The sequence below is a fragment of the Hyperolius riggenbachi genome, chromosome 6, assembly GCF_040937935.1.
Source record: "Hyperolius riggenbachi isolate aHypRig1 chromosome 6, aHypRig1.pri, whole genome shotgun sequence".
Classification (NCBI taxonomy): domain Eukaryota; kingdom Metazoa; phylum Chordata; class Amphibia; order Anura; family Hyperoliidae; genus Hyperolius; species Hyperolius riggenbachi.
In genome coordinates this window covers 230,502,041-230,528,545 of record NC_090651.1, presented here as the reverse complement: position 1 = coordinate 230,528,545, position 26,505 = coordinate 230,502,041, and positions in this window count along the sequence as shown.

Here is a 26,505-nt window from a genome sequence, read left to right as displayed (position 1 = left end):
GATGCAAAACGAGAGAGTCTCCCAAATAAGTTATCCCACGCTCCCAACAGACAGGTCTCACCTGCTTGGGCATTGGCTAGCACAGCGTACTGAGCCCTGGTGCGCTTCCATCCCGCTTAGAGCCGGGGACCAAGCTCTCTACGGTCTCCGGGCGGAGGTGACGTCAGTGCTTCCAGGGTCCTCCTCGTATGGAGCGTCACGGCAACCAGGACGCCCGCTTTTATTTGAAATCTAGTGGTCACAGGGACTCATAATGAGTGTTTTGTTCTTTCTGTCTCTGGAAAGTATCATAGCAAATTCTCAGAGAGCAGGATAAAAAGATTAATATAAAATGAAGATGTTCTAACCCTCTTCTCCTTACTTTCTTCTTTAATCACAGTTATGTTAACTGTACATAGACATATTTTAATAGAACCGTTTTATGCAAAATGAAAAATAGCAAATATCTGATTTACAAATAATTGATTTTCTGTAGATTTCATGCAATGGACATTCATTTGGAAAAATAATGCAGGCAACAGATTATTTTAAAGTCTGTAGTTCTATTCTGCATACATGATTGTTGTGTTGCATGACTGCCTTTTAATATCTGGCGCCTTCATGAAATATTGTCATTTGCCATTTCTGCTACCTTTCTGTTGTGCCTCTGCTCTTAGTAAAAAAAATAAAAATAATAATTTAGCACAGAAATGTATGTTATTGAGGCATTATGACACTCATTTTCTAAAACTGACAAACTTGGATAGAAATAGCTGCTCAGTGTAAGAGAGAAATTACTGCATCGTAATATATTATGACTGACAAGTTAGAATAATTGATTTTTGTTAAAAATTTAAACAGAGCAGCTACTTTTAGCTGCCAAGAGCTAATTCATTTGCAGATCCTTTTCATGATTGGGCAGCAAAGTCAGGGACATTGATAATGAATTAGCCAGGCGTACAAAGAAAGTAGATTATATATACCAAAAAGGAATAGAGAGTGATGGATTTTAATGCATGCCCTGTATAATATGATTTTTGCAATCTAGATGAAATAAAGGAAGGATCAATATATTAAGTACTAGTTGACCTAAGCCCGTTTAAAAACTCTCTAGGACTCCTCACGCCGCCACCACCACCAGCCACGGCACGCGCACCCGTCCGCCGCACGCACACGCACCCGTCCGACACCCCCCCCCCCCGCGCACGTGCGTCCACATGTTCACCAGCTCGGTCGGCCGGCCCGCCCTGTGTCCTGTCCCAGCGGCTGTCAGTGCTTGACATGTGCAGTAGGCGCAAAGCACTGACACAGGGACAGACGCAGGGACACTTGTATTTTATTATATAGTATGAGTAAAACAGAACTAATAATTTTTCCACCGTCTCTGTCCACCTCCCTGCCTGAAGTTACAATAAATGTTAACCTCTTGATGACCAGCTAACGCCGATTGGCGTAAACTGGTCGTCTGCGGGTTACCATGGAAACTGCCGCTCGATCGAGCGGCCTTTCCATGTCAGTTCACGGAGGGTGTCTCCGTGAACAGCCGGAGAGCCGCCGATTGCGGCTCGCCGGCAAAATGTAAACAGGCGGGGAAGAAATCCCCGCTGTTTACATCATACTGCGTTGCTGCGCAGCAGCGCCGTAAGGCAGATCGGCGATCCCTGGCCTCTGATTGGCCAGAGATCGCCGGCATATGATAGGCTGAAGCCTATTCTTCAATGCGCAGGACGGAAATCCGTCCTGCGCAGCTCACAGGGGGAGGGAGAGGGAGGGAGCGGGAGAGACGGCGGAGAACGCTGCGGAGGGGGGCTTTGAAGAGCCCCCCCCCCGCTAAGCAAATGCAGCCGGCGGCGATCAGACCCCCCCAGCAGGACTTCCCTCTAGTCGGGAAAAAAGGGGGGTAGTCTGATCGCCCTGCTGCACTCCTGATCATTGCTGCGGCCTGCAGAGCCCACGCAGCACCGATCAGTGAAAAATCCCCTGGTCGGCAAGTGGTTGATAACACTCCCATAACTTCAGTTCCCAAAGCTCGGTGCTTGGGGGTGATATTCGACTCATCTCTCTCTTTTATTCCACATGTTCACTCCAAAACCAGCTCCTGCCATCTCCAACTCAAAAACATATCTCGCATCCGTCCCTTTCTCACTCAAGACACAACTAAAATGTTAATACATGCTCTTATAATTTCTCGTCTGGACTACTGTAACGTACTACTTTCTGGACTACTGTATAACAAACTGGCCCCGCTCCAGTCGGTACTGAACTCAGCTGCTCGTCTCATTCATCTTTCTTCTCGATCTTCCTCTGCCGACCCTGTTTGTCAAGCTCTTCACTGGCTGCAAATTAACCAGAGGATTCAGTTCAAACTCCTAACCCTAACCTACAAAGCTCTCCACAATCTCTCTCCCCGGTACATATCCTCACTAATCTCCAGATACAAACCCAATCGCAATCTCAGATCGGCACATGATCTTCTGTTGTCCTCCTCTAGAATCAACTCCTCACATTCACGTTTACAAGACTTCGCACGCGCTTCACCCCTCCTCTGGAATGCCCTCCCACAACACATCCGTCACTCGCCAACCTTTGTTACCTTTAAACGCTCTCTAAAAACACACTTGTTCCGACAAGCAAATGCTCTACCTTAGGCCACTTCCCTTTGTACTAAGACCAAATTGCACCCCTACTAGGTATCCTAAAACACAAAGCCTCTATATATTTGCTGCATACTACCCCTCCTCCTGTCCCCCCCCCCCCCCCCATTCCCTTTAGATTGTAAGCTCGCAAGGGCAGGGCTCTCTCCCCCTTTTGTGTCTTGGTAACCATTATACATTTTATTCATCAGGTTAATTTTATCACTGTCATTACCAATTCGATAATTTGTATTTTGTATCATGCTTTGTATTTTGTCACTAATTATGTATCTTGTATATTGGTGTACACCATTGTCTGTATTATTATGTACCCCATGTTTGTTTCTTACTTTGTACAGCGCCACGGAATATGTTGGTGCTTTATAAATCAATAATAATAATAATAATAATAATATAGGATATGCAGGTAGTTTGAAGGCTGATGCTATAGAGTACATCCTAGTTGTTTTTGGCTTCATAATGCAGGTGTAAGTAATAGGTATTAAGTGATGCCTCAGTCAGAAGTTTAATGCTAAAGGGGGCCCAGAGATGCTCATTCGGGTTCCACAGAATTTAAATTTCCACATTTCTGATCGGAAATTGGCATTTCCAATCGGAAATCCGATTTATCACAACTCCGTAATTTTAGCCCAATCACAGAACTCGGAAGCATTGAACCAATCAGAGAATGCAGAATTTTTCTGTAAAAATCAGATTACTGGGGTAATTTGAGACCAATTACAAGTATCACGCTGGTGCGTGATGCGTGACGTACAATATACACACAGTAAGAGCGGTCCGGACCGGTCCGTAGTCAAACACAGAGTCAGAGGTATTAAGGTACAGAGTAGCAAGATGTACACATAGTCGGTAACTTAGCAGGGTCATACACAGGGCAGATGTCAGTCGTGTTATAAGGAACAGGCAATAAACGTAGTCGGGGACAGGCTGAGTCGTAAACGGGTATCAGATGGCTAAGGTACAAAGGACTTGTCAGGAGGCAGGCAGAGGTCGGTACACAGATAATAATACAATAGATGTTACTTCAATAATACCACAAGCATATTACGAATAAATTACAATATATATATTACAAAAACAATGACTGACTGGAGTATATATATATTGTGCTGCACACAATATATAAAACCCCTCAGTGGTGAAGTGGTTAATATAGCTCCCACAATATAGCTAGCTAGGCCAAGAACCAGCGAACTGGTTAGTTTCAAAGCCAGTGAGCTACTGAAGCCTCTTGCCTTAAATACACAATGGTAATTTCCCAAAACTACTCCCCAGGTGATGTCATCTGATGACATCACCTCAGATCTGCCTCCTCAGCCTGTAAGGGCTGCTCTGACTCGTGCGTGTGCGTCTGGTCGCACTGCGCACTCGCCCTAATTCACCACCGAGGAGATGCCGGGGATGCCGCCCGGCGCGGTAGATCCTCCAGAGGACTCCAGCACAGAAGTCCCACCGTTCGCCTGGACCACGCCGGAGACGCCGCGGGACCTGCCGCTGGAAGGTAAGGATATTCCAACAAGATTCCATTTTTCAGATTTTCCAATTTGCAATTTTTTTTTGTCATTTTTTTGCATTATCTGATGCAAAAAATAGCAAACAAAATATTTCTCAGAAGTTTAATAATCAAAAATGGAAAACCACAAAGGAAAAATCAGAATTGCCATTGGCAGAAATCGGAATTTCAGCAAAATCGGAAAAGGGTATTTCCGACCATCCCTAGGGCCCAGATCAGGATGTGTGTTTGGGTGTATCGCTCTGCACAATCTAGCATCCACAGAAATATTGATGCTTTTTAGCCTGCCTTTTCCAAGTGACCACACATTTACAATGTAATTGTAATGACCCTTAATCAGTTGGGGGCTTATGATTATCTATCCTATCCTACATAAACAGATGTTTTTGATTTCTTAGTACCCTCCCCAGGCCACAGACTGTCACTGGGGTGCTGTGAATATCCTCTGTCATTGCTCATCAGGCCAACAACTAATGGGCAGAGACCCGAGATTAGTCAGTCATCAGCTACAGAGAGAATGGCAACCATCAAACAAATAATTAGTACTATTCTTGCTACGTGTGGTACTAGTTAACTGGTGGTAACAATTACAAACTTGTACTGTGCAGTGACCGACGCAACAGTACTCTCTATAATTGGCCATAACAGGGTTAAGGAACCCTGGCACTCAGGGCCAGCTCGCCCATGAGGCGGGGTGAAACTTTTGCCTCAGGCGGCACTTCTGGGGGGGCGGCACCCACCCGTTCGTGGGTGTGGGGGGGCCGTCCGAGCTGGAGGGGATAGCGGGCAGGAAGGGGGTATTGGGCCTAGCGGCGGGGAGGGGGGTCGGACCCCCCCTCCCTCGCCTGGGTCCCCCGTCCTCCGTTCCCCTCCAGCTTTAAAAAGTTACGTCGCTGCCTGTAGCTATTGTAAGTGGCAACGGGCGGGGATCACTCACCTCTTCCTCGTTCCAGCGTGCGCTCCACTGACGTCACTTTCTGCTACGCCGCAGGAAGCGACGTCAGTGGAGCACACGCTGGAAGGAGGAAGTGGTGAGTGATCCCCGCCCGTTGCCTCTTACAATAGCTGCAGCCAGCGACGTAACTTTTTAAAGCTGGAGGGGAGCGGAGGACGGGGGACCCAGGCGAGGGAGGGGGGGTCTGACCCTCCCCCGCCGCTAGGCCCAATACCCCCGTCCTGCCAGTTATCCCCTTCAGCTCGGGCGGCCCCTTCACACCCACGGCTTGGGGGGGCGGGGGGGCGGCGATTTCTTTAAAGATTGCCTCAGGCGGCAAAAAGTCTAGGGCCGGGCCTGCTGGTACTGGAGCTTAAGGCTGCTTTCACAGTAAGATGTTACAGGCGCACGTTAGAGCAGCCTGTAACGCAGCCCACCGCACAGCAATGAAAAATCAATGGGCTGTTCACAGTGCCCACGTTGCGTTACATTGTAACGCAGCAAGTTAAAAGATACTGCTGCATGCTGTGCGTTATACGCGGCTAAGCCGTATTAGACTGTTTGCACATGCTCAGTGATGATGGAGGAGGAGGTTGCCCCTCCTCCTCCGCGGCCAGCCACATGGCTAATTAATATTCACTGCACTGTGACGTGCAGTGTTTACTTCCTGGAGCGGCCGCTCTGTGCCGCGATTGACTGGCGGGACCACGTGATGCGGATCACGTGGTCTCCACATCGCACAGCACAAAAAAGGCGCACCAAGAGCTGCATAACGCAGCTCTTGGTAGCGTCCTCCTCCAGCACCACTAGGCGTTGCGGTAGGGGCACGTTATGCGACCTATAACGTCCCCTAAAACACAACGTCCCGGTGGAAAAGAAGCCTTAAGGTAGTGATGATCGTAATCTGCTAATTACGATTACTCAAAATTATGCGTTATTTTTCGCAATTACGCATGCACTTAATTGCAGATGCCTAATTCAATTGACTTTGTATGGTCATTTGTAATTACACATGAATTTACATGTAATTTATGCGTATATTCATGCCAAATTTGGCGGTGAATAGCAAAGCCCCCATACATGCTATTGCTACCAAAATTGCTACATATGTTAAGGAGTATATTGGGTACAAGTCAAAATTTTTTTTTTTTTTAAAGACCTTGTAGTTTTTGAGAAAATCTATTTAAAAAATGCATGAAAAATGTTTTTTAAAGCCAGAAAAATGAACCATTTTGTTTTGTATTTTTAAAATTGATTTTCTCAAAAACTACAAGGTCTTTTTGAACAATTATTTTTTGTAACTTGTACCTACTATTCTTCTTAACATATGTAGCAGTTTTGGTAGCAATGGCACGTATGGGGGTTTTGCTATTCACTGTCAAAGTCAACATGAAATTACGCGTAAATTACAAGTAAATTCATGCATAATTATGAATGGGAACAATTAACTATGAAATTGATTATGCTATTCCCTGAAATTTCTCATTACGATTATAATGCGTAATTGCTCATCACTACTTAAAGGACCATAATCATGAAAAGTTGTTCAATTTAAAACATGTTTATGCATACATATTGTTTTGAAATGTATTGTTTTTAAATCCATTGTCTTATTTATTCATGTTATTTGCAGCGGGGGTAGAGACGTTGGGGGGAGGTTAAGGTTAGGCACCAGGAAGGGGGTTTTAGAGTTAGGCATCAGGAAGAGGCGTTTTGGGGTTATGCCTCAAAAAAGAGGATTTTAGGTTAGGCCTCAGGAAGGGGGGTTTTAGGGTTAGGCCTCAGGAAGGGGGGTTTTAGGGTTAGGCCTCAGGAAGGGGGTTTTAGGGTTAGGTGTCAGGAAGGGGGGGGGGGTTAGGGTTAAGCATCTGGAAAGGGGGGTTTTAGGGTTAGGCATCAGGAAAGGGGATTTTAATATAATATAATATATAATATAATAACATTTCTATAGCGCTTTTCTCCCATAGGACTCAAAGCGCTTAGGCTTTCTCAGATTCAGTAATTGGTAGTAGGATGAAGTATTCACACAACAAAAGTTATAATTCTGCAAATGCCAAACTGAACAGGTGGGTTTTCAGTCTGGATTTAAACATGGCCAGGGATGGAGCTGTCCTGATCTGTTGAGGTAGGGGCAGCATGACAGAAGGCTCTGGGACCAAAAGATTCCAAGTGGACTCTGGGTATGACTAGATTATTAGAACCTGTGTGGATCTGAGAATGCGGAGATTGCTACGCAGCTGCAACATATCTTTCATGTATCCAGGGCCCAGATTATTCAGGGATTTAAATGTCAGATTAGGCCTCAGGAATGGGGGTTTTAGGGTTAGGCTTCAGGAGGGGGGTTTAAGATTAGGCATTAGAGGGGGAAGGGTTCTGTGAGGAAGTGCGGAAAAGCAGCCGCTTGCTCTCAGAGCAGGGCGGCTGCTTCCGCATCCAGCATGGCGGCGCCGCGTGGAGGAGCCGATGCATGCCGCGTGAGCGGTGGTGAACGCGGAGAGCCCGCCGCGTGCAGTGCGGCGGCTCCTGCGGCGGCCATCAGAGATAGTGCTGGTGTGGCTGGGACTCATAGTCCACCAACATTAAGAGTAACGCGCGCGCGCACTGGGGCAGAGCATTTATGACAGGCAGAAGTGAGTCAGCTGACCAGGCTGGTCAGCTGACTCTGGCTCCACTTCTCATTGGTCCAGCACTTAGGGAGGTGCTGGAGAGAGGCCTGTGTATATATACTGCCGGCTGTTCAGTTGCTGGTTGTCTGGCGTTGCGAACACATACGTGGGAGCATTCAAACCTGTAGTCAGATCCTTAAGTGTGCCGGGACCAGCTGGAGCTGTAATCCTACACTTAGCTAGATTCTGTTGATAGCTAAAGTACTAGTTTGATTGTGATTATCTGTTATGACCCCTTGCCTGCCTGACTATCCTCCTGAACTCTGATCTTGTACTCTGCCATTCTGATACTCTGTTGCCGAACTCCGGCTCGTTCTTAGACTCTGCTCCTGCCTCCTGATTTTGTACCTCGATATATCTGATACCTTGTTGCCGAACTCTGCCTGTACCTTAGACTCCGCCTCTGCCTTCTGAATCTGTACTTTATCTGTCGGTGTGGTTACGACCTGGCTTGTCCGACCTCGAGAACCGACCTTACTATTGAAGGCGGTTCCTCGTCCTGTTAGTGACACTTCCTCCAGAGTGTCACTTTCAGACAATCCTTCCTACTCTCAGCCTGACTCCTCCCGTCTTGGAGAGTTCAGGTCTGCGGAAGGAATCCGTGCAGTACTCCTTACTGCGCTGAGGCCTAGTCCTCTAAGTGTTACTGTTGCACCTAACACTACACTCTACTCAGGTGAACAGAGGTAAGCTGGTATATCGGATTATCGGTGATACTGCAGATCACTTATAATCTGGTATATATCTGTATTCCCAGTGATACTGCAGATCACCGGTAATCAGATCCTCTCTGTGCTTCACCGATCGTTACAGAACGCCAGACCTAAAACAAAATGGATGCACTCACTGGTCCTCTGGGGGAACTTGCCACTTCGGTGGAGAATGTCAATCGAGTGTTGGGGGAACACAAGGCATTGATTGAGGCTCTGTCAGGGTCGGTACAAACCCTCCAGACGTCAGTGGATGAGGTGCGATCCCCTCCTAGTGTGGACATACGCATGCCCGTTCCCGAACGGTTTTCTGGCCACAGATCTGACTTCCGCAATTTTAGGAGTAGAGTGTTAGCATATTTTGAACTGAGACCACGATCCTCTGGTACTGAGACCCAGAGAGTCACGTTTATCAAAACTTTACTGTCCGGTGACTCCCAGACCTGGGCGTATAGCCTGCCCCCCGGAGACACAGCCCTGACCTCTGTAGAGGAATTTTTTAAAGCCATGGCAGTAATTTACGACGACCCAGACCTTGCCGCGACCTCGGAGCGGAAGCTCAAGCTTTTACGGCAAGGCAAGGGTCCAGTCAAAGATTATGCGGCCGAATTTAGAAGGTGGTCAGTTACGGCCAAGTGGGACACCTATGCCCTGTTAGACCGCTTTCTCTCTGGGTTATCGGATGAGGTCTCTGACTTGATGTTGAGCCAGCCCGAACCCAAGACAGTCGATGAGGCTATTTCATCGGCCATCCAAATTGACCGCAGGCTGCGTCATCAGAGACAGACTAGGGGCAGTCAGCGTGTTAGGTTAGCATCCTACGCGGCACCTTCGGCTGCACCTCTAGTTACTGCATCTTCTTCTGTCTCATCTTCTCCAGTCTTGCCTCCTCCCGAGCCGATGCAGATCGGTCGGTCGAAGCTGACCCAGGTGGAGCGAAGACGGAGAATGACTGAACAGCTGTGTCTGTATTGTGGTGAAGGGGGGCATAGGGTACGAAATTGCCCCAACAAGCCGGGAAACGAGCTTGCCTAGAAGTAGTGGGGGGTGACACCCTAGGCACACAATTCTCACCCCTTAAGGAGAAAAGGTTACTTCTCCCTTGTACCATTGCATGGGAGAATAAGTCCGTAGCCACTGAGACTTTTATTGATTCTGGTTCAGCGGCTAATTTTATGGACCATGAATTCACTCAGAAATTGGGTATTCCTCTCTCACCCGTGACACCTTCCATTCAAGTCACGGTAGTGGACGATTCTCCCCTGCAACGGAATCGTCCCCTGTCACAGACTCCAGAGGTAAAGGTCACTATAGGGGTACTTCATGAGGAACACCTACAGTTTTTTGTTCTACACATGTCCACCTCCACTATCATCCTAGGCATGCCGTGGTTACAGATTCATTCACCACAAATAGATTGGGCCACTGGTCAGTTAACAGACTGGTCACCCCACTGTTTCCAACAATGTTTAGGGAACCTGACCTTGGGTCAAACCAAGGTTCAGGTGGAGGGTAGTGTTGGGCGAACAGTGTTCGCCACTGTTCGGGTTCTGCAGAACATCACCCTGTTCGGGTGATGTTCGGGTTCGGCCGAACACCTGCTGGTGTTCGGCCAAACTGTTCGGCCATGTGGCCGAACTAAGAGCGCATGGCCGAACGTTACCCGAACGTTCGGCTAGCGCTGTGATTGGCCGAACGGGTCACGTGTAGTGTTGGGCGAACATCTAGATGTTCGGGTTCGGGCCGAACATGGCCGAACTCCGAACATAATGGAAGTCAATGGGGACCCGAACTTTTGTGCTTTGTAAAGCCTCCTTACATGCTACATACCCCAAATTTACAGGTTATGTGCACCATGGGAGTGGGTACAAGAGGAAAAAAAAATTTAGCAAAAAGAGCTTATAGTTTTTGAGAAAATCGATTTTAAAGTTTCAAAGGGAAAACTGTCTTTTAAATGCGGGAAATGTCTGTTTTCTTTGCACAGGTAACATGCTTTTTGTCGGCATGCAGTCATAAATGTAATACATATAAGAGGTTCCAGGAAAAGGGACCGGTAACGCTAACCCAGCAGCAGCACACGTGATGGAACAAGAGGAGGGTGGCGCAGGAGGAGAAGGCCACGCTTTGAGACACAACAACCCAGGCCTTGCATGAGGACAAGAAGCGTGCGGATAGCAATTTGCATTTTGTCGCCATGCAGTCATAAATGTAATACAGATGAGAGGTTCAATAAACAGGGACCGGAAACGCTAACCCATCACAGATGTTCATTGTTCATGTTACTTGGTTGGGGTCCGGGAGTGTTGCGTAGTCGTTTCCAATCCAGGATTGATTCATTTTAATTTGAGTCAGACGGTCTGCATTTTCTGTGGAGAGGCGGATACGCCGCCGATCTGTGACGATGCCTCCGGCAGCACTGAAACAGCGTTCCGACATAACGCTGGCTGCCGGGCAAGCCAGCACCTCTATTGCGTACATTGCCAGTTTGTGCCAGGTGTCTAGCTTCGATACCCAATAGTTGAAGGGTGCAGATGGATTGTTCAACACAGCTACGCCATCTGACATGTAGTCCTTGACCATCTTCTCCAGGCGATCGGTGTTGGAGGTGGATCTGCACGCTTGCTGTTCTGTGTGCTGCTGCATGGGTGTCAGAAAATTTTCCCACTCCAAGGACACTGCCGATACCATTCCCTTTTGGGCACTAGCTGCGGCTTGTGTTGTTTGCTGCCCTCCTGGTCGTCCTGGGTTTTCGGAAGTCAGTCTGTCGGCGTACAACTGGCTAGAGGAGGGGGAGGATGTCAATCTCCTCTCTAAAGTCTCCACAAGGGCCTGCTGGTATTCTTCCATTTTGACCTGTCTGGCTCTTTCTTCAAGCAGTTTTGGAACATTGTGTTTGTACCGTGGATCCAGAAGGGTATAAACCCAGTAATTGGTGTTGTCCAGAATGCGCACAATGCGTGGGTCGCGTTCAATGCAGTCCTAGGCCGAAGAGGTCATAGCCTAGGGTCACAAAACCTGTTTATTGGGCAATTTCAATGGTGGCGAGTCTGACGTACATAAATCGCAGCAATGGCCGTTAGCAACGTCTGAATCTCACGAAATGTCTCATGCAGGTAGAAGACATATTGTTAGACTTGGGCTCCAAAGATGGGTTCCCTACATCTCTGCAAACCAGAGTTACAGGGCTCCAAATTTGGTAAAATCCCCCATAGGCTTTCATTGGGCCTCCTATTTACAGTTCCAAAATCTCACATCTTTTCAAAGGGCAATTACTCAGCAGTGGCAAATTTTCTAGCATTGTAGGGACCCTTAGGGGGAACATGACTGGTGAGTTTCGGGCCCCTAGGCCAAAGAGGTCATAGCCTAGGGTCACAAAAACCTGTTTATTGGGGCTATTTCAATGGTAGTGATGGTGACGTACATAAATCGCAGCAATGGCCGTTAGCAAAGTCTGAATCTCACGAAATGTCTCATGCAGGTAGAAGACATATTGTTAGACTTGGATTCCAAAGATGGGGTCCCTACATCTCTGCAAACCAGAGTTACAGGGGTCCAAAATTGGTAAAATCCCCCATAGGATTTCATTGGCTCCCTATTTCACTTTCCAAAATCTCACATCTTTTCAAAGGGCAATGGCTCAGCAGTACCAAATTTTCTAGCATTGTAGGGACCCTTAGGGGGAACATGACTGGTGAGTTTCGGGCCCCTAGGCCGAAGAGGTCATAGCCTAGGGTCACAAAAACCTGTTTATTGGGGCTATTTCAATGGTAGTGATGGTGACGTACATAAATCGCAGCAATGGCCGTTAGCAAAGTCTGAATCTCACGAAATGTCTCATGCAGGTAGAAGACATATTGTTAGACTTGGATTCCAAAGATGGGGTCCCTACATCTCTGCAAACCAGAGTTACAGGGGTCCAAAATTGGTAAAATCCCCCATAGGATTTCATTGGCTCCCTATTTCACTTTCCAAAATCTCACATCTTTTCAAAGGGCAATGGCTCAGCAGTACCAAATTTTCTAGCATTGTAGGGACCCTTAGGGGGAACATGACTGGTGAGTTTCGGGCCCCTAGGCCGAAGAGGTCATAGCCTAGGGTCACAAAAACCTGTTTATTGGGGCTATTTCAATGGTAGTGATGGTGACGTACATAAATCGCAGCAATGGCCGTTAGCAAAGTCTGAATCTCACGAAATGTCTCATGCAGGTAGAAGACATATTGTTAGACTTGGATTCCAAAGATGGGGTCCCTACATCTCTGCAAACCAGAGTTACAGGGGTCCAAAATTGGTAAAATCCCCCATAGGATTTCATTGGCTCCCTATTTCACTTTCCAAAATCTCACATCTTTTCAAAGGGCAATGGCTCAGCAGTACCAAATTTTCTAGCATTGTAGGGACCCTTAGGGGGAACATGACTGGTGAGTTTCGGGCCCCTAGGCCGAAGAGGTCATAGCCTAGGGTCACAAAAACCTGTTTATTTGGGCTATTTCAATGGTAGTGATGGTGGCGTACATAAATCTCAGCCATGGCCGTTAGCAACGTCTGAATCTCACGAAATGTCTCATGCAGGTAGAAGACATATTGTTAGACTTAGATTCCAAAGATGGGGTCCCTACATCTCTGCAAACCAGAGTTACAGGGGTCCAAAATTGGTAAAATCCCCCATAGGATTTCATTGGCTCCCTATTTCACTTTCCAAAATCTCACATCTTTTCAAAGGGCAATGGCTCAGCAGTACCAAATTTTCTAGCATTGTAGGGACCCTTAGGGGGAACATGACTGGTGAGTTTTGCCACTGCTGAGCCATTGCCCTTTGAAATGGTGTGAGATTTTGGAACGGTAAATAGGAGGCCCAATGAAATCCTATGGGGGATTTTACCAATTTTGGACCCCTGTAACTCTGGTTTGCAGAGATGTAGGGACCCCATCTTTGGAATCAAAGTCTAACAATATGTCTTCTACCTGCATGAGACATTTCGTGAGATTCAGACGTTGCTAACGGCCATGGCTGAGATTTATGTACGCCACCATCACTACCATTGAAATAGCCCAAATAAACAGGTTTTTGTGACCCTAGGCTATGACCTCTTCGGCCTAGGGGCCCGAAACTCACCAGTCATGTTCCCCCTAAGGGTCCCTACAATGCTAGAAAATTTGGTACTGCTGAGCCATTGCCCTTTGAAAAGATGTGAGATTTTGGAAAGTGAAATAGGGAGCCAATGAAATCCTATGGGGGATTTTACCAATTTTGGACCCCTGTAACTCTGGTTTGCAGAGATGTAGGGACCCCATCTTTGGAATCCAAGTCTAACAATATGTCTTCTACCTGCATGAGACATTTCGTGAGATTCAGACTTTGCTAACGGCCATTGCTGCGATTTATGTACGTCACCATCACTACCATTGAAATAGCCCCAATAAACAGGTTTTTGTGACCCTAGGCTATGACCTCTTCGGCCTAGGGGCCCGAAACTCACCAGTCATGTTCCCCCTAAGGGTCCCTACAATGCTAGAAAATTTGGTACTGCTGAGCCATTGCCCTTTGAAAAGATGTGAGATTTTGGAAAGTGAAATAGGGAGCCAATGAAATCCTATGGGGGATTTTACCAATTTTGGACCCCTGTAACTCTGGTTTGCAGAGATGTAGGGACCCCATCTTTGGAATCCAAGTCTAACAATATGTCTTCTACCTGCATGAGACATTTCGTGAGATTCAGACTTTGCTAACGGCCATTGCTGCGATTTATGTACGTCACCATCACTACCATTGAAATAGCCCCAATAAACAGGTTTTTGTGACCCTAGGCTATGACCTCTTTGGCCTAGGGGCCCGAAACTCACCAGTCATGTTCCCCCTAAGGGTCCCTACAATGCTAGAAAATTTGGTACTGCTGAGCCATTGCCCTTTGAAAAGATGTGAGATTTTGGAAAGTGAAATAGGGAGCCAATGAAATCCTATGGGGGATTTTACCAATTTTGGACCCCTGTAACTCTGGTTTGCAGAGATGTAGGGACCCCATCTTTGGAATCCAAGTCTAACAATATGTCTTCTACCTGCATGAGACATTTCGTGAGATTCAGACTTTGCTAACGGCCATTGCTGCGATTTATGTACGTCACCATCACTACCATTGAAATAGCCCCAATAAACAGGTTTTTGTGACCCTAGGCTATGACCTCTTCGGCCTAGGGGCCCGAAACTCACCAGTCATGTTCCCCCTAAGGGTCCCTACAATGCTAGAAAATTTGGTACTGCTGAGCCATTGCCCTTTGAAAAGATGTGAGATTTTGGAAAGTGAAATAGGGAGCCAATGAAATCCTATGGGGGATTTTACCAATTTTGGACCCCTGTAACTCTGGTTTGCAGAGATGTAGGGACCCCATCTTTGGAATCCAAGTCTAACAATATGTCTTCTACCTGCATGAGACATTTCGTGAGATTCAGACTTTGCTAACGGCCATTGCTGCGATTTATGTACGTCACCATCACTACCATTGAAATAGCCCCAATAAACAGGTTTTTGTGACCCTAGGCTATGACCTCTTCGGCCTAGGGGCCCGAAACTCACCAGTCATGTTCCCCCTAAGGGTCCCTACAATGCTAGAAAATTTGGTACTGCTGAGCCATTGCCCTTTGAAAAGATGTGAGATTTTGGAAAGTGAAATAGGGAGCCAATGAAATCCTATGGGGGATTTTACCAATTTTGGACCCCTGTAACTCTGGTTTGCAGAGATGTAGGGACCCCATCTTTGGAATCCAAGTCTAACAATATGTCTTCTACCTGCATGAGACATTTCGTGAGATTCAGACTTTGCTAACGGCCATTGCTGCGATTTATGTACGTCACCATCACTACCATTGAAATAGCCCCAATAAACAGGTTTTTGTGACCCTAGGCTATGACCTCTTTGGCCTAGGGGCCCGAAACTCACCAGTCATGTTCCCCCTAAGGGTCCCTACAATGCTAGAAAATTTGCCACTGCTGAGTAATTGCCCTTTGAAAAGATGTGAGATTTTGGAACTGTAAATAGGAGGCCCAATGAAAGCCTATGGGGGATTTTACCAAATTTGGAGCCCTGTAACTCTGGTTTGCAGAGATGTAGGGAACCCATCTTTGGAGCCCAAGTCTAACAATATGTCTTCTACCTGCATGAGACATTTCGTGAGATTCAGACGTTGCTAACGGCCATTGCTGCGATTTATGTACGTCAGACTCGCCACCATTGAAATTGCCCAATAAACAGGTTTTGTGACCCTAGGCTATGACCTCTTCGGCCTAGGACTGCATTGAACGCGACCCACGCATTGTGCGCATTCTGGACAACACCAATTACTGGGTTTATACCCTTCTGGATCCACGGTACAAACACAATGTTCCAAAACTGCTTGAAGAAAGAGCCAGACAGGTCAAAATGGAAGAATACCAGCAGGCCCTTGTGGAGACTTTAGAGAGGAGATTGACATCCTCCCCCTCCTCTAGCCAGTTGTACGCCGACAGACTGACTTCCGAAAACCCAGGACGATCAGGAGGGCAGCAAACAACACAAGCCGCAGCTAGTGCCCAAAAGGGAATGGTATCGGCAGTGTCCTTGGAGTGGGAAAATTTTCTGACACCCATGCAGCAGCACACAGAACAGCAAGCGTGCAGATCCACCTCCAACACCGATCGCCTGGAGAAGATGGTCAAGGACTACATGTCAGATGGCGTAGCTGTGTTGAACAATCCATCTGCACCCTTCAACTATTGGGTATCGAAGCTAGACACCTGGCACAAACTGGCAATGTACGCAATAGAGGTGCTGGCTTGCCCGGCAGCCAGCGTTATGTCGGAACGCTGTTTCAGTGCTGCCGGAGGCATCGTCACAGATCGGCGGCGTATCCGCCTCTCCACAGAAAATGCAGACCGTCTGACTCAAATTAAAATGAATCAATCCTGGATTGGAAACGACTACGCAACACTCCCGGACCCCAACCAAGTAACATGAACAATGAACATCTGTGATGGGTTAGCGTTTCCGGTCCCTGTTTATTGAACCTCTCATCTGTATTACATTTATGACTGCATGGCGACAAAATGCAAATTGCTATCCGCACGCTTCTTGTCCTCATGCAAGGCCTGGGTTGTTGTGTCTCAAAGCGTGGCCTTCTCCTCCTGCGCCACCCTCCTCTTGTTCCATCACGTGTGCTGCTGCTGGGTTAGCGTTACCGGTCCCTTTTCCTGGAACCTCTTATATGTATTACATTTATGACTGCATGCCGACAAAAAGCATGTTACCTGTGCAAAGAAAACAGACATTTCCCGCATTTAAAAGACAGTTTTCCCTTTGAAACTTTAAAATCGATTTTCTCAAAAACTATAAGCTCTTTTTGCTAATTTTTTTTTCCTCTTGTACCCACTCCCAAGGTGCACATACCCTGTAAATTTGGGGTATGTAGCATGTAAGGAGGCTTTACAAAGCACAAAAGTTCGGGTCCCCATTGACTTCCATTATGTTCGGAGTTCGGGTCGAACACCCGAACATCGCGGCCATGTTCGGCCTGTTCGGCCCGAACCCGAACATCTAGATGTTCGCCCAACACTAGTGGAGGGTGTACCAGAACCGTACTCTGAATATTCTGACGTGTTCTGTCCCAAAGCCGCTGATAAATTGCCCCCACATCGCCCTTTCGACTGTCCCATTGATCTCCGTTCAGGTTGTATGCCCCCCCGGGGTCATCTGTACAATTTATCTGGGCCCGAAAAATTGGCCATGCAAGAATATATCGGTGAGAATTTGGCCAAGGGCTTCATTCGCCCGTCCCGGTCACCTGCCGGGGCAGGGTTCTTTTTTGTTAAAAAGAAAGACGGAGGCCTGCGACCCTGCATTGATTACGTGGCCTGAATAAGATCACCGTGAAGAATCGCTATCCGTTACCTCTGATAGATGATTTATTCACACAGGTCACGAGAGCTAAGATCTTCTCGAAGTTGGATCTGAGGGGTGCATACAACCTGGTCCGCATTAGAAAGGGCGATGAGTGGAAGACGGCCTTCAACACACCCGACGGGCATTTCGAGTACTTAGTGATGCCCTTCGGGTTGTGTAATGCGCCAGCCGTCTTCCAAGAGTTAATTAATGAGGTGTTCCGAGAGGTTTTGGGCAGATTCGTTCTGGTGTACCTCGACGATATCCTGATCTATTCCGACAACCTCTCTGAATACAGGATCCATGTCAAATTTGTGCTGAACAAACTGAGACAAAATATGCTGTACGCCAAGTTGGAAAAGTGTATTTTTGAGGTGACATCCGTCACGTTTCTGGGGTATGTGATTTCTACCTCGGGTTTGTCAATGGACCCTGCTAAAGTCACAGCTGTCCTGGAATGGCCGCAACCTGTGGGCCTGAAAGCCCTCCAGAGATTCCTGGGCTTTGCAAATTACTATAGGAGGTTTATAAAAGGGTACTCCACAATCATTGCACCCCTTACCAGTCTCACAAAAAAGGGGGCAGATACTACCCACTGGTCTCCTGAGGCTCAGAATGCATTTTTTACTTTGAAGGAGTTGTTTTGTTCCGCACCAATCCTGAGACATGTTGACACCTCCTATCCCTTAATTGTTGAGGTGGATGCCTCGGAGGTCGGGATAGGGGCTGTGCTGTCTCAGCGGTCAGGGTTACAGGGAAGATTACACCCCTGTGCTTACTTCTCTCGTAGGTTCTCTCCAGCAGAGAGGAACTACGATATAGGCACTTGGCCATTAAATTGGCCTTTGAAGAGTGGCATCACTGGCTAGAAGGAGCAGAGCACACAATCACAGTTTTCACGGACCATAAGAATTTAGAATACCTCGAGGGAGCTAAGAGATTAAGTCCCCATCAGGCCCGATGGTCTTTATTCTTTACGAGGTTCAGATTCATAATTACTTACACTCCAGGCAGCCAAAACGTTAAGGCAGACGCTTTATCCAGGTGTTTTGAGCCAGAGACTGCACAACCCTCCGTCCCTGAAACCATTGTTCCACAGAAATTGGTGCTGGCTGCAACCGATACTTGGGAAGACTGGAAGGAGACGTTAAGCCCCTTCCAGCAGGACACCCCAGAAGGGAAGCCTGAAGGGGTTATGTTCACTCCCCTGCCCTTCCGTCTCCAGATCTTAGAGATGTTCCATGCGCATAAGAATGCTGGACATCCTGGAGCAGCCAGAACACAAGATCTCGTAGCCAGGTGTGCCTGGTGGCCCTCTCTGTCAGTTGATTGTAAGGAGTTTGTTAGGGAATGTGCAATATGTGCAAAAAGTAAGCCCTCCCAGCTGGCACCTGTCGGTACCTTATAGCCTTTGCCTGCCCCGAGTGAACCATGGACCCACTTGTCCATGGATTTTGTCGGTGAGCTTCCCAGGTCTGAAGGCATGTCGGTCATTTGGGTGGTAGTCGACCGCTTCAGCAAGATGGCCCATTTCGTGCCCTTGAAAGGACTCCCCTCGGCCCAGGAATTGGCCAACCTATTCATCATCCACATTTTTCAGCTGCATGGCATTCCGGAAAATATAGTGTCTGATAGGGGAGTCCAATTCATCTCTAGATTCTGGAGGGCATTTTGCCACTTAATGGGCATGAAGCTATCCTTCTCGTCAGGCTACCACCCACAGACCAATGGTCAGACGGAGAGGGTCAATCAGTCATTAGAGCAGTTTTTGAGATGCTACGTTGCAGAGGCGCAGAATGACTGGGTCAAATTTCTGCCTTTTGCAGAATTTGCGCAAAATAATTTGAAGAGTTCTTCTTCTGTTTTTTCTCCGTTTCAGATCGTGACAGGGAGGTCGCCCAAGTTCTCCCCTTTGCCAGTTGTCTCGTCTCCGTTTCCTACCCTGGAAACCTGGCAGAGGGCATTCAAAGACATCTGGGGGATGGTGAAGAGTAATTTGAAAAGGGCATTCCAGAGTCAAAAGGGTCAGGCTGACAAGAGACGCTCGTTAGAGTGGAGGTTTCAGCCAGGAGACTTGGTCTGGGTGTCCACACGTCACTTGACCCTGAGACAGCCCTCAGATAAACTGGGTCCCAGGTTTTTGGGTCCGTTTGCGGTGGCTAAGAAGATCAACAACGTTACGTATTCCGTTGATCTTCCCACCAGCATGCGTGGGGTAAGGTCCTTTCACGTGTCCCTGCTCAAGCCAGCAGTCCACGTGGGCCCCACTCCTCCTCCTCCTGTGATGGTGGATGAACGACCTGAATACCTCCACACCCCTGACATATCCACCACTACCATGGACAAGGTCTCCTCCTGCCTATCAGCCATCTCCTCCTGGATGTCCGCTAGGTTCCTGAAACTAAATCTAGACAAAACGGAATTTATGATCTTCCCACCCCGGCCATCCACGAACCTCCCAGATGTGCATGTCACTGTTAACCACACTACCATTCGCCCTACCTCTCAAGCCCGCTGTCTGGGTGTCACCCTGGACTCCACACTCTCCTTCACTTCCCACATCCAAAACCTCACAAAGTCCTGCAACTTCCACCTTCGTAACATCTGTAAGATTCGCCCTTTCCTGACCTCTGCCACCACCAAACTCCTCATCCATGCCCTCATAATTTCCCGCCTTGACTACTGCAATGCCCTGCTGTCTGGTCTCCCTATGACCCGAACAGCCCCACTGCAGTCCATCATGAATGCGGCAGCCAGAATTATCCACTGCTCCCATCGCTCCACCACGGCGGATCCCCTCCTAGAATCCCTCCACTGGCTTCCTATCCAGTCCAGAATCAGATTCAAGATACTGTGTCTGACCTACAAATCTGTCCACAAAACCTGTCCAACCTACATTTCCGATCTTACTCAGAGGTACACACCTAGCCGCTCACTCCGCTCTTCCAATGAACTTCGCCTAACCGCCCCCCGAATCACCCAGTCCCATGCACGCCTCCAGGACTTCTCAAGAGCTGCTCCAACACTATGGAACTCCCTACCTCCACCCATTAGGGCAGCCCCTCCTTCAACATCTTCAAGAAAGCCCTCAAAACTCACCTTTTCACTCTGGCCTACCACCCCTCACAAGTGCTCTAAACCTACAGCTGAAGTCTGGTCCCCTACCATTCGTGTCCTTACCTCTCCCTCTAGATTGTAAGCCTTTGGGCAGGGTCCTCCTCCTTTTGTGTCCTACCTGATCTTGCACCTCCATTACTGTGCACCCATGCTATGCATCTGAGTGAACCTAACTTGCCTAATCTCCATGCTCCATCCAGTGACTGACTAAGCATTACCTTGTACTCATACTGTGCTGCATGATCTGGTCTTTCTTGTATTCAGGTATTGTCATTTTGCTGTATGTCACCACTAAACATTGTCTGTAACCTAAACTAATGTCCAGCGCTGCGTAATATGTTGGTGCTTTATAAATACAATAAATAAATAAATAAATATGCCTGGTGTTGCAGTATGTTTGACAAATGTACACAAGTGACTTGTATATATCAAGAATCCCGGCTACCCAAATAGAGCTTGATCATCAAGGAACTAGAACACTTGCTACAGAGTATGGTGTGTGATCTGGTTTTCTTGTATTCCTGTATTGTCATATTGCTGTATGTCACCCCTAAATATTGTCTGTAACCTAAATTAATGTTCAGCGATGCGTAATATGTTGGCGCTTTATAAATACAATAAATAATAATAAATAATAATAATAATACGAGGTAGAGAGAATTTTAGATTCACGCATTGTGCAGAACTCGGTACAATATCTGGTGCATTGGAAGGGGTATGGCATTGAGGAGAGACAATGGGTACCTGGGAGCCGCATGCATGCGGACGAATTAAAGAAGGAGTTTCACGCCTTACATCCCGAGAAACCTGGTAGAAATTGTCCGGAGTCCACTCCTCGGGAGGGGGGGGGGGGGGGTACTGTGAGGAAGCGCGGAAAAGCAGCCGCTTGCTCTGAGAGCAGGGCGGCTGCTTCCGCATCCAGCATGGCGGCGCCGCGTGGAGGAGCCGCCACATGCCGCGTGAGCGGTGGTGAACGCGGAGAGCCTGCCGCGTGCAGTGCGGCGGCTCCCACGGCGGCCATCAGAGATAGTGCTGGTGTGGCTGGGACTCATAATCCACCAGCATTAAGAGTAACGCGCGCGCACTGAGGCAGAGCATTTATGACAGGCAAAAGTGAGTCAGCTGACCAGGCTGGTCAGCTGACTCTGGCTCCACTCCTCATTGGTCCAGCACTTAGGGAGGTGTTGGAGAGAGGCCTGTGTATATATACTGCCGGCTGTTCAGTTGCTGGTTGTCTGGCGTTGCGAACACATACGTGGGAGCACTCAGACCTGTAGTCAGATCCTTAAGTGTGCCGGGACCAGCTGCAGCTGTAATCCTACACTTAGCTAGATTCTGTTGATAGCTAAAATACTAGTTTGATTGTGATTATCTGTTATGACCCCTTGCCTGCCTGACTATCCTCCTGAACTCTGATCTTGTACTCTGCCATTCTGATACTCTGTTGCCGAACCCCGGCTCGTTCTTAGACTCTGCTCCTGCCTCCTGATTTTGTACCTCGATATATCTGATACCCTGTTGCCGAACTCTGCCTGTACCTTAGACTCCGCCTCGGCCTTCTGAATCTGTACTTTATCTGTCCGTGTGGTTACGACCTGGCTTGTCCGACCTCGAGAACCGACCTTACTATTGAAGGCGGTTCCTCGTCCTGTTAGTGACACTTCCTCCAGAGTGTCACTTTCAGACAATCCTTCCTACTCTCAGCCTGACTCCTCCCGTCTTGGAGAGTTCAGGTCTGCGGAAGGAATCCGTGCAGTACTCCTTACTGCGCTGAGGCCTAGTCCTCTAAGTGTTACTGTTGCACCTAACACTACACTCTACTCAGGTGAACAGAGGTAAGCTGGTATATCGGATTATCGGTGATACTGCAGATCACTTATAATCTGGTATATATCTGTATTCCCAGTGATACTGCAGATCACCGGTAATCAGATCCTCTCTGTGCTTCACCGATCATTACAGGTTCTATGTGAGAGTAGGGTTAGGTCTAGCTGTAGTAAAACATCGTTAACATTTACCAATGGTTTACTATTGCCATTACCACTGTAAATATTTTTTTCATTCTCATTTGGCACCCAATTCACACGTCCAATCGTATTTATCATTTAGACTTATATTCAGCTTCTCTCCACTCCCATTTTTCCTTGCCCCTCTAATTCATGCACACCTGTTGCCTGGCTGGGAGGTAAGGCTACCTGCAAGGCACTCTGACAGTAATACCATTCTGAAGCTTTGGAAGTCAGTGCTACAGAAAAATATATTACTGCAGAAATAAGAATGAACGACCTTTATAGAACAGATGATACTTGGTTACTGCAGGCATTGTAATGACGGTGGTACTATAAAGCCGATTAAGAAACAATGGTGTAACAGTCTCCTTGTGCACTTATTAAACAGCCTTTTGTTTCTGCATAATAGAAATCTTTAAATGACCTGAGACATTTTACACAACCTGTTGGAAGAGCAGGGCAGTCTATTACGCCTTGTTCATATTCAATCAATTCCATTATATCTCTTTCCAGTCGCTTCCTATAAAACGTGGTGTAATGGCAAACCCCCTTTTATGTCTGATAATATCTTGTTAATTATCCTACCTCTTGAAATGGTTCCACTCGGCTGAAATCCATCGGCATCCCTTCTTCACGCTAATGACTCCAGGGCCGCGTCAGCTTTGTGTTTGAAGGATGAGAAAATTAAGCTTTCGTGAATGGTAACACTCTTAATATGAGAATTGTATAACCCCGAGGGCATGGAAAAATATGTGTCTTTTACTTGAATTATCGAAAAGTCGTCTTGACACGAGTAACGTAGTCAGGGCTAGGATGCTATTCTGCAAGCGTATTCCTGGTCAGTGAAATGCAACATTATTGCTTTCCATGGGACTAGGCAGAAATCCAACAGCCTATTAGACATTGTTGCCATTATATTCATAACTTTAAGTGCACAGATTGCTGTGTATATCCTCCCTCTTGCTGCCTGACCTGCGCTCTTCTTCTTCTAGACTTGTTTTCAACTGACCTGTGGGAATTAGAATGGCTTATCGAGATTCTACGCTAAATGCTATCTCTTATCTAAACAATTCTCATCACTGAAGACTGATAAACCATTTGGCATCTCCTCATGTAGAGTTAAAGGGAACCTGCACCAAGTGAAATTATTTAAAATACACACATGATGCACCTGCAAATGAATAATATATATTTACCTCGCCATCAGTTCTTCTCAGAAGCTCACCATTTTCTTCTTACAACAATTCCAGTTCAGACAAGGCACTTATACTGGGCCTACTATAGGTAGCTAACCTATACTGGGGCACTTATAGCTAGCTAACTACACTGGGACGCCAAAAGCTATCTAACTATACTGGTGCACCTATAGATGGCTAATTATACTGGGGCACCTATAGCTGGCTAAATATACTGGGGCACCTATTGCTGGCTAACTATACTGGGGTACCTATAGCTGGCTAACCTGTACCTAGGCACCTATACCTGGCTAACCTATACTGGGGCACCTATAGCTGGCAAACTATACTGGGGCACCTAAAGCTGGCTAACTATACTGGGGCACATATAATTGACTAATCTATACTGGTGCACTTATAGCTGGCTAAATATACTGGTGCACCTATAGCTGGCTAACTATACTGGGGCATCTATTGCTGGCTAACTATACTGGGGTACCTATAGCTGGCTAACATGTACCTAGGCACCTATACCTGGCTAACCTATACTGGGGCACCTATAGCTGGCAAACTATACTGGGGCACCTAAAGCTGGCTAACTATACTGGGGCACATTTAATTGACTAACCTATACTGGTGCACCTATAGCTGGCTGCCTATACTTGGGCACATATAGCTGGCTAACCTGTACCTAGGCACCTATACCTGGCTAATCTATACTGGGGCACCTATAGCTGGCTAACTATACTGGGGCACATATAATTGACTAACCTATACTGGTGCACCTATAGCTGGCTGCCTATACTTGGGCACATATAGCTGGCTAACCTGTACCTAGGCACCTATACCTGGCTAATCTATACTGGGGCACCTATAGCTGGCTAACTATACTGGGGCACCTATAGCTGGCTAACTATACTGGGGCACCTATAGCAGGCTAACCTATACTGGGGCACCTATACTTGGCTACCTATACTGAGGGCACTTATGCTCACCATTAGCATGCTGGTCCCTTATTTTGTACCTCCGCTCGTGGCATGTTCCCCAACAATTGGTGTTGATGATGCTCGTGTCACGCAGCGCATCAGCATCTGGTGACAAACTATTTTTATTTTATTTTTATTTGCATTAAATCCAATACAGTAACCTGTGGGGAATTCCGAAGATGGATGAGCACTGCATGGTGGATGACACAAGGCAGGCAATATATATAAATATACACATGAGGGGGAGGGGGTGGAGTACATTTACTCACTAGGGGGCAGTGGCAAGGTGGCAGACGGCTGATTTTTGAGAGAATTCATGCTGAAATAATCCAAAATCAGCCAGCAGTGTATGGGCAGCCAGCAGATCCCTCTCTAATTAGATTCGATCAGAGAGAGATTTGTCTCTTGGTTGAATCCTCCCACTATCACTAGATGTATGGCTACCTTTACATTCGTATTAGTGCTAGTTGAGCAGCTGCATTTAGGCCTTTTTTACAGTATAGGCGTTTTGTAAAATTTTAAGCTTGGGTGATTTTCAAAATGCCCTGAAAGCACTTGTGCAATGATTCTCTATGAGAGAGTTCATATCAGAGCGGATTGTTTGCAATCTGCTTTGAAAAGCGGTGCTTGGGCCACTTTTTAGGTGATTTGCCTCAATGGAAGGTATAGGAAAAACACAAAACGCTCACAAAATTGCTTTGGCAAGCAATTGTGTGTGCATTTTTTTTTAAAAAATATATTGTATTTATTTTTTCTGGATTTTTTTCAGGATGAAAAGACGGAAGCGCTCTCCACAAAACGCTTACAAAAATGCAGAAAAAAAGCCCACTGTGGAGGACACTCGAGCTGAATGCAATGTGAAGGCCTTCAGAAGAGTTCTTTTGAAATTTTAGTTTTGATTTGATTTCATGTTTTAAGGTTTTATTATACTCTAAGGCCCAGTGCACACCAAGCGGATTTGGATGCGATCCGCCGGCCGCATCCACCTGTAAATCCACTTGGCTAATGTATTTCAATGGGCTGGTGCACACCAGAGTGGGTCGGTTTTAGCTGAAACGCAAACTCCCGGGCTGCAGCATTTTTTGGATTTCGGAGGCGTTTCTGCCTCCAATGTTAAGTATAGGAAAAACGCTAAACGCTTGGTAAAACGCCAGATCAGAGCGGTTTTTTTTTTGGTGTGCACCAGGCCAAAATGTATACTAGACCCTTGCTTGACACATTTTGGTAAATTGCAGGAAAAAGGTTATGCAAATTAATCGGATCCCTTTATGCACAGAAATCCAACAGAAACTGAACAGGGAGGTTAATCTGCTAGTAATAACTGAAGCCGCAGTTTCATGCCTCCAATCTCTGCTGATCTGTGAGGGAAAGCATTGCTTGCCACGCTTTCTGATTGACTCATTCACACAGGAGCAACTTTGGACTTTCTAACTTAAATTCCACAGAGGAAAAACATAGCACAACGGTGATGATTTAGCAGCCAAGGTCAGTGTTTTTATGAGAGACAAGAGGACTGCTTTTCATATTAATGCCAGTGGACTGAGGAAGCTCTGTGACTCTTGCATCTGTTCCTGTAATCAAATGTGTAACTTTGGCTGCTAAATCATCTTTCCTGCTTTTCACCATGTTTTCCTGAAAGCCTTGGTAAGAGAGAAGCTCAAAACTGCTCTTGTGAAGGGCCAATAAGAGGACGACTTCTTAAAGAGGAACTCCAGTGAAAACAATGTAATAAAAAAGTGCCTCGTTTTTACCATAATTGTGTATAAATGATTTAGTCAGTGTTTGCCCATTGTAAAATCTTTCCTCTCCCTGATTTACATTCTGACATTTATCACATGGTGACATTTTTTACTG